This window comes from Heterocephalus glaber, unplaced genomic scaffold (genome assembly GCF_053883595.1).
Source record: "Heterocephalus glaber isolate CG9 unplaced genomic scaffold, H.glaber_assembly_v1.0 deba00001429, whole genome shotgun sequence".
NCBI lineage: Eukaryota > Metazoa > Chordata > Mammalia > Rodentia > Bathyergidae > Heterocephalus > Heterocephalus glaber.
In genome coordinates, this window is record NW_028258294.1 from 33,723,869 (window position 1) to 33,736,533 (window position 12,665).

At 49.4% G+C, this 12,665-nt stretch overlaps 1 protein-coding gene across 19 annotated transcripts in view; it reads right to left on the reverse strand.

Moving 5' to 3' along the window:
* Fxyd6 (FXYD domain containing ion transport regulator 6) overlaps positions 1 to 10,506 on the reverse strand; it is a 38,392-nt gene extending 27,886 nt beyond the window's left edge. For 5 of the 19 annotated variants that reach the window (XM_013076612.3, XM_021237711.2, XM_087212430.1 and 2 more), the window contains exons 1-2: positions 10,116 to 10,235; positions 5,111 to 5,208 (exon numbers count right to left, since the gene is read on the reverse strand). The gene's annotated coding sequence lies outside the window, so the exon portion shown is untranslated. Of the gene's footprint in view, positions 1 to 5,110; positions 5,209 to 9,945 lie in introns of all 19 variants that reach the window. The other 14 variants (XM_087212435.1, XM_087212434.1, XM_087212428.1 and 11 more) reach the window with 13 other exon arrangements.
* Between the last annotated feature and the right edge of the window lie 2,159 nt (positions 10,507 to 12,665).

Below are 12,665 nucleotides of genomic sequence, written 5' to 3' on the forward strand. Positions count from 1 at the left end.
GGAGTGCAGACTGGTGCAACCACTGTGGAAATCAGTATGGAGACACCTCAAAGAACTAGGACTGGAAGTCCCATCTGATCCTGCTATTCCACTGCTGGGGATCTTTCCCAAAGAATTAAAAGAATCATACCACAGTGATATATGTGCACCCATGTTCACAGCAGCACAGTTTGTGATAGCTAAAACTTGGAAACAGCCCAAATGCCCATCAACTGGAGACTGGATAAAGAAAATGTGGGGTTTTTTTACAAAATGGAGTACTACTCAGCCATAAAAAATGAGAAATTAGAGACATTTATAGCTAAGTGGATGCACACTGAGGCGATACTCTTAAGTGAAATAAATAGGACACACATGTATAAATACTGAATAGTTTCTCTGGTGTGAGAAATTGAAAGTGTAAATAAGGACTAAATGTATAATAGGTAATGTGAAATAGGAAGAAAAGGGGCAAAGGGGAAGGAAGTGGGAGGGCTAGGGGAAAGGATAGAAGGGAGTGGGATTAATATGAGAAAATGGAAAAATAGGAACAAAATCTTTGTAAATAGGGAGGACTGGAGGGGTTGAAGGCAGGGCTGGGCAACGGTGAAAAATAAGAACCAAGAGAGACTATGTAAAGGTGCAAATTTCCAATGATGAATGTCATTATATTGTATACCTAAAATGTACCAATGATTAGAATGAATAATCGATAATGCAAAATAGGAAGAAAAGGTCCAAAGGGGTAGGGGTAGTGGGAGGGGCAGGGGAAAGGAAAGAAGGGAAAGGGAAAATGATGAGAAACGGAAAAAATGGAAATAAAATCTTTGTAAATGGGGAAGGGTGGAGGGTGTGAAGGGAGGGCTAGGAATGGGGAAAAAATAAGAATCAAGATGCATTATGTAAAGGTACAATTCCCAGTGAGAAATGTAATTGTGTTGTATACCTACAATGTACCAATAAAAGAATTTAATAAAAAAAATATATATATATGCCCCACAACATTCTCTCAAAGAGGATCTTAAAAGTCCCTTTAAAAGAGAAACACTTCTAACCCCACCAGCCATTTATATCTTAGCCTAATTTATTTAATCAGGTTGCCTTCCACAGTGCTGATATTTGCCTGCATTTTAGATGGAGAGTTTTGAGGAGAAAGGGAGAGTAATTTTGGAACAAGGTGTGATTCTGGAAAGAATGACACCTTCATCCTTCCAGTAACCTTGACAACCTACTGTTTTATAGGCATCTTGTTCATCATGGAGAATCGTGTCTGAGGGAGCTTACTGTCTAACCATGTTCACAGGCTCCCCTCCTCTTCCTTGGCATTCTGTGACAATGTCTCAGCCACACCACCTCCTGCAGCATCTCTCTGCAGCCTGGCCCTGCTTTCCCACCACGCTCTTGGGCTTTTGCAGCAGCTGCAGGCATCTTTAACCACCTTCACCATTCTGTCCAGGACACTGACTACCTACCACCTGACCCACCTCCCTAACATGTATTCTGATCACTTTCCTCCCAAACTCAAAAGCACTACATGGTGCTTCAGTGTCCTATTTATTCTTTTTAAATCTAAACTTTTCTGTTCCAGTATACAAAAACTTTTAAGTCTATTTCTTTTTTACCCTTCTAGGATTTCCTTTCATTACTTACAGCTAAAATGCTCTACTTCCCATCTCTTCCCTGCATCAGTGTTTCTACCTTCACTGTTCATTCTGTTCCTTACACTTAGAATGCCCTCCCTGTTTATCCCAGTTCTCAATCCTGGCTGCACCTTAGATCATATAAAGAACTTAAAAAAAAAAAAAAGCCTGCAAATCAACCAAGTCTCATTAAATTCTAAACTCTGGGGTGTGAAGGCCGGGGATTTAGCTCAGTGGTGCCGTGCCTGCCTCACAAGTGCAAGGTCCCAAGTTCGATCCCCAGTACCAAAAAAATAAAACAAGAATGCATTTATTTGGGGCCAGGGATTTAGCTCAGTGGTTCCGCCACTTGCCTCGCAAGCGCAAGGACCCGAGTTCAATCCCAGGTACCAAACAACAACAACAACAACAACAACAACAACAAAAATCAAACTCTGGGGTGTGGCCAAGGCTTCTGTAATTTTTAGAATTCTGAATTCTAACATGCAGCCCAGGCTGAAAATGCTCTTGTCCAACTCCCCCTGCAGCCTGGAGGCTGACCCTTCTCCAGAATCAGTGCATGCCTGCTGCCTGTTGGATGCGCTGATTTGGTACACAGCACAGTCTGTTCCATGCACTCTTCCATAAAGCTCTAGCTGAAAGGTCTCTGCGCTGCCTCATGTCTAGCAAGACCTAGGGCATGAAGACAGCAGAGGAAGCTGGCTGACAGGTTGATTGCCTCAAGGATCAGAGTAAGCCCAGAGCCAATCAGCAGGTGCTGGAACTGCACTGCTTGGGGAGCAAAAAGGATAGGAAACCAGTGTCTTCGGTGCCAACAATGACACATGTTGACAGCACAGACCCTTATGACATGACAATGGCTCTCTACCTCTGTGATTGTCTTTCCCCAAACCCAATACCCCAGTCTAACCATAAGGAAAACATCAGACAAGTCCCAGTAGAGGGGCATCCTACAATAGACCTGACCAGTCCTCCTTGGTACTGTCGCAGTGATCAAACACAAGGGAGACCTGAGACACTGTCACAACCAAGAGGAGCCTAAGGAGACGCAATGACTGAACACAGTGTGGTGTTCTGAATGGGATCCGGCAACAGAAAAGGGACGTTAGGTAAGAACTAGGAAATCTGAATAAAGTGTCCACTTTAATTAATAAAAAATGTATCAACAGTGGTTCATTAACTGTAACAAACATACTACACACTTAGGTAAGATATGAAGAATGGGAAATTGTGCATGGGAGAGAATGTTGGAACTCTGTAATATCTGCTCAAGTTTTCTGAAAATCTGAAACCATTCTGAAAAAATAAAGACTATTCATAGAAAAAAATAAAAATTTTTAAATTCAGTTGAAATCCAAAAACATTCTCCCATCCCACCCCAACATTTCTGCATCAGCTCACCTTTCTGACACAGTGTGGAGCTGGTGCCCTGTTCGTGGCATCAGATGCTTCTGAAATAGCAGGGCATCTCTAGTTCACAGCCACAAATCTCAGACCCAGCCAAGGTTTTCAAAGTGGCCTTTTAAAACAAGTGCTTTGGGTCTGGACCAGAGGCCACTGCTGGATCTGCAGCCTCCAGAGGAAACTGCAACCTCTTTCCTCAAGCTGCATTTTAAATGCCCATTGAATCAACAATTAAACATCACTTATTCTGTTTAATAGCTTAACTTGAAATGATTGCTCCACCTCCTTACAAAGTTCCAGAAAGGAGTTGTTAAAGAGACAGGACTCAAGCCTGGGAAGGTCAAAGAGGGCAGAGAAAGGTAACATTCTAATAGGCCTGTGGCTCTCGGTCGCTGTAGATACTTTGCCAAATTCTCTGTGCTGATCAGAAGACAGCCAGAGAGCCTTAGCACAAGGCATGGGACTCCATCCCAGAGCACCACTGCTGGCCCCTGCCTGGGTGACCCCTGCCATCTCCAGTCATGGCAGGGCCCCCTGAGTAGCCCAGTGGCTGGGATTCTACCCCACCATCCATCATTCATAGAAGATAGGTATCCTCAAGACGCAGAGCTGTTTTTCGAGCATGCAGATCCAATTTTCCCTGGATGTACAGGCTGTCTTCCTTATTACACAGCAAGAGACTTGTTATTTTAATGGGAGGCAACTTTATCTTTAACACAGTGAACTTCTGGGGAAGAGAAATTTGGCCAGAGGAAGAACTGATGGTGAAGGGAAATAAGGCTTCTTCCTTAGGAAGAAAAACAATTCACAAATCCCAAACCCAGCCCTGAGTTCTACAAGTCTCCCTGGAGAGACCCCAAGCTGGCCTACCAGCCGGGTAGAAGGCCTCATTGTCACCTCACCTGCCGACTGTGACAATCTTCACATCATCCGGGCCATTCCATAGACTTCTCATAACTACCCTCAGAGTGCTGCACTGAGCAAGATGGGCTGCCACTCATACACAGGTCACTGGCGTGAGCTGGTCAAAGTGAGTCAGGAAGCTGGACCCAGGCCTTCCACTGTCAGGCACGGGTTTTGAGGACCCTGCCCCAGGGATTCTTGGTGCAGATCCAGAGTCTAGAGCATGGGTGCTCTTGCAAAGAAGCCACAGGCAGAGGCCCCCAGCAGGCTGGGTGGGAGGGACCAGCAGCAGGGACAGGATCACATCCCCCACACACCTGCTGACAAAGGCCTCTTCAAGAGAGGCCAGAAGAGCAGTCCTAGCAGCAGAAAAGAAACCCTAAGCAGCTGTCAGGCCAGGGAATCAGAGGCCAAGCCCATACCATCCTGCCCTGAGGCAGACCACAGTACCAGGAGGCACAGCCTGCCCCTCCACTCTTTCTGCCTACGTTTTTGGAAGTACAGCACTGGCCTACAGGTCTCAGCTACAGAGCACTTTGCGTATGTTCACATTATCCTCTTGGGGTGGGAGTGGCAGGAGGACGAACCCATGGAAATTTGCTTTACTTCTGGGTGGAGTCGGGGGCTACTTGTTTTAGGAAACATACTGTCCCACCACATACCCTTATTCCTCAGATTCCCACAAAACTAAAACCCTCCACTCTTCCATGCACTGCAATGTGCATCTCTCTATCACACTATAAACAGAGACACATTCTAGGCATCATAGAGTACCTGCTCTATAAATGTTGGTGAATGAATGGATGTTTCAGCATTGTTATCTCTTTAAGTCATAATCCAATGAACAACCTGAGGATCTATGCGGCATATTTCAGGCATTTAAGCATTTTGAGACATTTAGGCACCCTATCCCACCCCAGCCCCTCACCTCCTCTCTGCTATCTGGATCTATATCAAATCCCAAAACACAACAATGAATCAGCTTCCATCTGTTGACTTCAGCCCTTAAGCATCTCCCAGACCCCAAATAGGGTCCAACTTCTTAGTTTCCAGACTCTACCAAAGGAAGTGGTCATGCTGAAGTGATGAATGGGAAGAAAGGAATGTACCCCTGAGGAATGGGTTGTGTGCACCAGGAGATGAGTGACAGGCAAGGAGACAGCTGGAAGGGCAAGTGGACTCACCTCCTGGTGGGTGAGGACTCTTCCCACATACACTTGATTCCTAAGTGCTCTTTGGGCTTTCTCCAGGTGCCCAAGTGGATTGGAGGGAAGAGGTAACTCTGTAAGTATGAAAAATGTAGGCACAGTGAGGGGACAGAGCCTTCAGGGGTATGGGAGGAGGAAAACAATGTTTATGGGGAATTAGAAAGAGCTACTCAAAAGAATGAGCACTTGGCAGGAGCCTCAAAGGATGATATAACAGCAATGATGTCATTTAGTAATAGTGAGATGGAGTGGCTATCATTGCTATTAGAGCAGGTATTATCTAGTGAGTATTTACTACGTGCTAACAGTTTAGCCACTGTGCTAACACTTCACGGAGGTCATCCTACTCAATCTTCATGCTCATTTGATCGGTAAGGCAATAGGGGCTTCGAAAAGTTGAGAAAACTAGAAAGCACCAGAATCCAGCTTAGAACCCAAGTCTGTACGTGTATAAAGGCTGCCACTCCCTGTTCCATAGGCAGGAACAAGAGCACACCCTAGCAGGGCCTGGGCAGAGAGCAGGAAAATGCAAAGCTTCAGAGGAGCATTGAAGATGGTGCCTGGAGAGGTGGCAGCATCCAGATTCCAGAGAGCCTGGAGAGCAGACATGGTGCCCATCCTTATTAACCAGAAATGGAAGCCCCTCAAGAGGCTGGACATGACTAGACCTCAGCTGCAGCATGGGCGGGGAGGATGCAAGTTGAGAGGCCATCCCAAGGGTTGGGGCAAGAGACTAAGGCTGAGTGAGGTAAGGTGGTACAGGGATACGTGAGTACCTGCCTGCATGTCAGGCGTGGAAGATTATGTTTGTGTAAGGAAGGGAGCATATGTGCAAGTGTGAGTGCACCAGTGCTTGTGTGAGGGGACTGTTCTGGGGAGAAAGCAGGTTACAGGGCCTTCCTGGTGGGAAGTGAGGTAAGGTAGGCAGGCAAGCAGCGAGAGGGTGGCCCAGGACAAATCAACTGATCCTCTAAAGCAGGAGGGCCTCGGTGAGCTGGAGACCATCACTCCACAGCTCCAGAGTCCAGAGAAGCACACAGGGTGTGGTCCAGGGAAGGAACTTGGTAAACATTTGCTAAAAGACTGAATGACTGAATTTCAGACCTTGGCCTCTGGTCTCTTAATACAGGCCTGCTTTTTGCCCTCCAGTTGTGTGGTGTCATTGTCATTCCAACTAGACCCCCACCCCTTCATCTTTTCTCTGGCCTTTTCACCCAAACTAGGTATTCTGAGCTGCAGCAGAGACTTTCCAATAGTTCCAGACTGGCCCACGGGGTTCCTGCCTCCTTCCTGGGCCTTCTTCCCTGCATATCTTTGTGACAACAGTGTTCTATGTGGCCTCCAAGCCTCCTCCATCTTCCTCCATTTCAGAGCAGATAAGATGCTGCCAAATGGTTCCAAGCTTTCAGAGAGAGCCTGTCAGGGACAGAGCCAGGACCACACTCTCCCTGCTATCTCTCCAGCTGACCAAGGGCTTTTCCCCAGGGCGCTTCCTCACCTCATCCAGCCTCAGTCCCTCTCATGCACCCTCGTGGCCTCTTGCTTCCTCCCAGTCCCTTCCATTTGATCTGCTGATCATGCAGCTGTGACCTAGTCATGTCCAGCCTCTTGGGGGCCCTCCTTTGCTCTCCACAGAGGACCCTTTAAAGGCTCCACCCAGCCTATGGTGGGCAGGAGTGTGTTCCTCGGCCCAAGAGAAGAAATCCAGTCTCCGGTTGGCTCTTCGGACACCACCTGCCCCATGGGCTGAAGGAGAGCTTTCTTAGGAGTAGCTGCAGCCTTGTATTGTGAAATAAGTACAATTTGGTGCCTAGAGAGAAAAGGGATCTCAGGATTGCATAATCCACAAAATTTAGAGGAAGACATGGCTTGGAAATCAGAACTCCAAACTTCTACTGACAGATGCAGAAACAGAGGTTTAGGACCTTAGAGGCTTTAGGTTGCTTGAGAGCTGTCACAGCCATTTTTAGAGTTCACCAGAAGCCCAGTCTATAACACCAAGGTCATCTGTAGAATGAATGCAGTGCATTTGCTCTTGGGAGGCTCAGTAGCACAGGGCCAGAGCTGGGATAGAACCAGGCTTTCTGCCCTAGGCTCTTGGCCTCCAAGGACCTGTGGCTTTCGGACTAGTTTGCTCCTTCCAGGGTTGCTCTGGCAGAGCTAATAGGGGATTTGTTAGATGGGGAGTCCCAGGGGCTGCCTGACACTGCCATACAGATGGTCCTTGACTAAGTCCAACAGCACTGAAGGTGGGGGGAGTGTGTGCTCTGATTTATGGGGGGAGCTAGGCGGGCTAACTCCCTGAAGGCTGTCGAGGAGTTTCCAGGGTCTAAGAAACTGCTCCTTCTCCCACCTCTTGCTGCCATACCCTCCAGCTTTACCTTCCAAGAAAACACAATGGACCGGGCTCGTCTACCAGCCCCACCCACTAGGGGGTCCTCACTATGGAAGGGGCATCCCAGTCTTCAAAGGATTGATGATAGTGGAGAAAAGAACACAAGAGATGTTGGTCAGGCACTGTGGAATCCAAAATCCTGACTAAGAAGTGAGAAGGCCTCAGTGATTACATGTGACCTCTGCACCTCAGTTTCCCCACTTATGTCCTGACCAAATGCTCCCTCAAAGCTCCTTCTAGCTCTGAGATTCCAAGGTCAGTGACTGTGTCTCCCTTATAGGTATCCCCAATTAATACACACAGTAGACACTTAACACGGGTTATTGAATGATTGAATTAAAAGGGTTCTCCCATAGTCCAAAGATCAAATGGAAGCCAGAAAGGAAACTCTTCCCTCAGAGATGTATCATCTGATGACCATGGAAACCACAAGCCTTGGAGAGTAGCAATGGAGGAGCCCTTTGCCAGCCTGCCTCCTCTCCTGAGTGCATGGGTCTGGCCAGAGGGGCCAAGCAGGACACAGGAAAAAATGACTGGGGGAGAAGGCCCTGAACCCCAGACAGGAACCAACCTCCTTATTTTCTTCTTTCTTGGCTCTTCTTCCTTCTGAGATCCCTCCTTTCTGCCCTACCTGCCTTCCCGTGCTCTCTACTTACTCTGTATCTCTGCAGGGTGGCAGGCCTCCCTTCCCTCCTCAAAGCCTTCTATAATATAACCAGGAATGAGTTCTGGGGTCAGAGAAGGGAGAGCTGCAACATAGGGAGATTTAAATTCTGGTCTTCTCTCAGCCTCTGGAATTTGGCGCCTAGGAGAGGGGCCCTGTGGTAAAGGAATCTGGAAGTGTCTCTTCTTCCACCATCTTCTGAGACATCCCTAAGGAGAGGTTAAGATTCCCTTTCTGGGCTTCCTGAGCCTCTGGTCTTCCTCTCCACACCCTTAAACATAGAGTGCAAGGCTGGATGAGACAGGAAACTGCACTTTCTCTTCTTTGCCTCAACCCAGCCCGAGGCCTATTTAGAAGTAGTGTGTGTGTGTGTGTGTGTGTGTGTGTGTGTGCGCGTGCCTGAGTGCTCGAGCGTATGTGTCGGGAGTGATGTATGTGTTATTGTTGGGGGGGTGTGAACATACACAGTATGAGAGCAGGGTGTAAGTGAAGCTTTGTAAGTCGTGGGTCTGAGGTGTGGTACGGATGTGGTGCATTTGGTGTGTATGTAGTATCCGTATGGTATGATATACGTGTATGCACGGTGTGTATATGAAAGTATGTTGTGTGTGGTGAGTAGGATGTGTGGAGCATGTGTGTGAGGGCATGTTCACTGTAACGTGTTGGGGTGCTTGTGATGTACAGTGTGTGTGAGGGGGTGGGGGGGGTAAAGGGCCTTGTCATTTTGAAGTGGGAGCCAGACATCCAGGGTCTCCTCTCCGTAGAAGCCAAAGATAACCAGTATCTAGGCAACCATATTGGGGGGAGGGGAGGCAATATGAAGGTGAGGAATGGGCAGGAAAAGGAGGGAGGCTGAGAATTGGAGGCGTTTCCATGGTAACTACCAGGCAGATCACGTGCAAAAAAAGGCCAAGTTGCAAAAGAGATACACACATCCACACATACACAATGTGAGGGCGCTGGGCCCCTGAGTGGGGGGGTCCTCTCAGAGAGGGCCTGGGATGCCCATGATCCATCTGCATACCTGGAAAGCCCAGCCCAGCCAGGGATGAAGCCAAGGAGACAAAGGAACAGGAGACAGAGGCCATACCGGTGGGGAGAAGCCTCCAGCTGTCACAGCCCTCCAGGTCTGGAGGCTGGCAAGGGCCTGGGCAGCCCTGTTACCGGCAAGGGCCTGGGCAGCCCTGTTACCAGCAAGGCTGTTCTACCACTTGTAAGAGCCAGAGCAGGCGCTGGGAAAGCCAAGCTGCTCTTCCAACGCTCCACCAAAACCCAGGGGACACAAAGGAGGAGGCTGGCCAGGACCAGCCCAGCCGTGGTGGGGAAAGGCGGAAATGGGAAAATCAGAGCCCCCTGGAAAAACACAGGACTGAAGGAGGAAAAAAAAAGTGATGCAGACACTATCATAAATCCCCACGCCTTGGAAGCCCGCGCCTTCGTTACCACCCCTCTCCTTGCCCACTACCCAATCCACACCCCTACCCTGCAAGTTCCATTTTGTATTGCTTTTGTGTCCACACTCACATCCTGCCACAATCCCCGTCCTCATGTCCCTACGCCCAGCTCAAGTCCTCAACCTCCAAGCAACAAAGGAAAACTCCCCTAAATATGGGGTGGGCGCAGCCCTTTCCCCTCCTTCTAAGAACCCTGGCCCCAGGCTTAAGGCAGCAACGAGATCCTTTCCCAGCCTCCAGCATCACCCCCACGGCCACAGCCTGCCTCCCTCCGGGGCCCTCGGTCTTCGACGCCCACCTGCTTGTTTACATCCCTGGAGCCGCTTCCCGCTGCCCTGGCGGAGACCCGGTGGGAGGACCGAACACACCCCCTGGAACAAACAAGCCTGCGCTCCGCTCCTTGCGCTCGGGAACCGAGCCCCTTCCCTTCCAGACGGAGCCAACTCGGCCCCCTCCCCAGCCGCTCACCTGCACAACCGCTCCCCTCCAAGCCGATCCCGGGAGGACGCGCCGAGCGAGGCCCGCGGAGCCTGGGAGTGGCGGGCTGGGGGCAGGGCAGTGGGCGCGGCCTGCGCAGCTTTCCCGCCTCCCGGCTCCGCTGAGTTGGGGCGGGCTGGGCTCCCGGGCTGCCGCCGGCCGGTGGCTTCTGGGTAGCGGCCCCACGCAGACCCCTCTGCCCGCGCCCGCCCCCGCGCCCCGGCCCTCTTCTCCTCGGCGCCGGCGAGCGGGCGCGCGGGAGGTTTCCCCTAAGGGCAACGGAGCTCCGAGAAGCAACAGGAGCCGCTGCCCGGCCGAGGAGGCTCGCGGGCGCCGGAGCGGATTTGCAGTCAGCTGTTCCTCTTCGCTTTTCCTCCGGTGAGGGTGGGAAGGGAGCCAGACAAACACAATGACAAAGCTGGTGTCTCTCCGAAATAGTAAACTCGGGGCACAGAAAAATAAGAGAAAATAAAACCCAGCATCAGACACAACAATCCACGTTAATTGGATGCCTTGGCAATTAAGGGGAGCATGCACTAGCGGCATGAATGGGCGCAGGAGCCAGCCCTAGTTATAGCTGTCATTTTCAGCTAGACCCAGGTAAGGCCCTCGGGGCGAGGACTCGCCGGAACCAAATATTTGATGCTCAAAACCCCCTTTTCCAGCACCCCCCAAATTCTGTCCCCACCAGGAGGTAGTACACGTTGCCTCTAACCTGTCCAGTCCCCAGGAGTCAAAATTTAAGATGACAAACTTGAGTTTGGGGATTTACATCTTAGCCGGAAGCCCTAACCTTGGGAGTGTCTTATTTCCTCACCTGGGAAAATGGTAATGATGCCTTAGGAGGCTTGGCTCGCAGCAAGTGCTTCATAAATCAACTCTATCATTAGAAACAGAGTTTGTAGGAAAGGACTGAGGTCAGGCACCGGCAGAAAACAAAAAAACACAAAGGCTGGCCACCAGGTTGGTAGGAAGGAAGCTCTGCTATGAGGGAGGCTTCCAGGTCCCAGGCAAGGTGTGTGCTGAGGGTGGAGAGTAGCTGTTGAGGGATACTGTGATTGTCCAAGTCTGGGTAGGGCCTCAAGGACATCCTGACAAGCCCTAATCCCTGCCAGCAGAGACCCAGCCCTGTCCTGGGCCTGTGTTCTCATTGGTGTAATAAAGAGCTCCCTTCCAGCTCTGGCCCATTGTACTGACTTATTTTAATAAATGGTCAGGTCTCAAAACCCCAAGGCAAGGCAGGAAACACATGAATTTAAGATAGTGTTGGAGCCAACAGAGAAACTAAATGGCTACTGACAAACCCATCGCTCCTTCAGGGATACTCTGGGGTGGACAGATTGACCCCTGAGCACAAAACTTGGGCTGAATGGCCACTGCCCTGGCTCAGACCCAAAGTCACTTGGGTCCCTGTGACACTTGAAGCTCTTTTACCAAAGTCTTGCTCAAATCTTGCTAATCCATGTGATTTCAGACAGACCGCCCAACCCTTCTGTTCCTTACTTCTCTATATAAACTGAGGACTTTGTTACAGTTATCCATTCCCTTTTCTATCTGCTTCAGGTAGAAAAGATGAAAACACATCACATTTTTAAGCCCATATCCTTGGGTAAGTAGATTCATACCTCCAAATGTCCTTGAATCCTCCCTTTATCCACTTCACTGTTGCTTTTGAGGACAGCTACTGGCAAGAACACACTGACCAGAGGCTTTGCAAGCAAGCCTGTTTGAGGAAGGAAAGGCCAATGGGTCAAGGCACCAAAGCTGAGCCACCTGTTGACTCAGACCCTTTCCTGGCAGAGAATTGCAGAGTGTTCAGCCAAGCTACTTCCCAGGTCCTCTGCCTGACACTGCTGACAGGTGGGCTGCAGCAGCAGCAGGAGCAAAATCTGCATGAGGGATCGCCATGGCTTGGCTTCAAATAGTGTTGCTTTGTGTTCCATCCAGATGTCCTGTTGGAGGAATTCGGGATGTTACAATTACAAAGCAACACACTGGCTTATTCTAAAAGGAGTTACAGTTCCCTTCCAGGGAAAGAAGAAACACATCCATCCCCGTGGGCATGAGTTTAAAGAAGTCACCAACTGCTCCATCCTTAAACACATTTATGGATGGAGGAGCTAATCTTCACTGTACCCCGGGTCATGTTATGAGGATACAGTAGGGGGGAAAATGTGGTCCCTTCTGACTAATGGGAAAGATAGATATTTATCAAATGATCTCATGAATAAGTATAAATTAAAATAGTTCAGAGCCCTGAGGATGTAGTATTGGAGAAGCAAGCCAAGGGACCACGGGTGCTAAGGTACTGAGGTAAAAGAGCCATGAATTAGAATGCTAGACAGAACTGAGAAATGATTCTGATACTGGAACAGAACAACCCGTGCAAACATCCTGAGGCAGAAAGAATACATTGTGAAATTTCCCCCGAGTGTGGTCCTCAAGCAGAGGTGACAAGCTGGAGAAGGAAGCAGATCCACCAGGCCAGGCAGTTCTTGCATGATTTTTTATTCTTTTATTCTTGTTGCAGCAGTGGGAAGC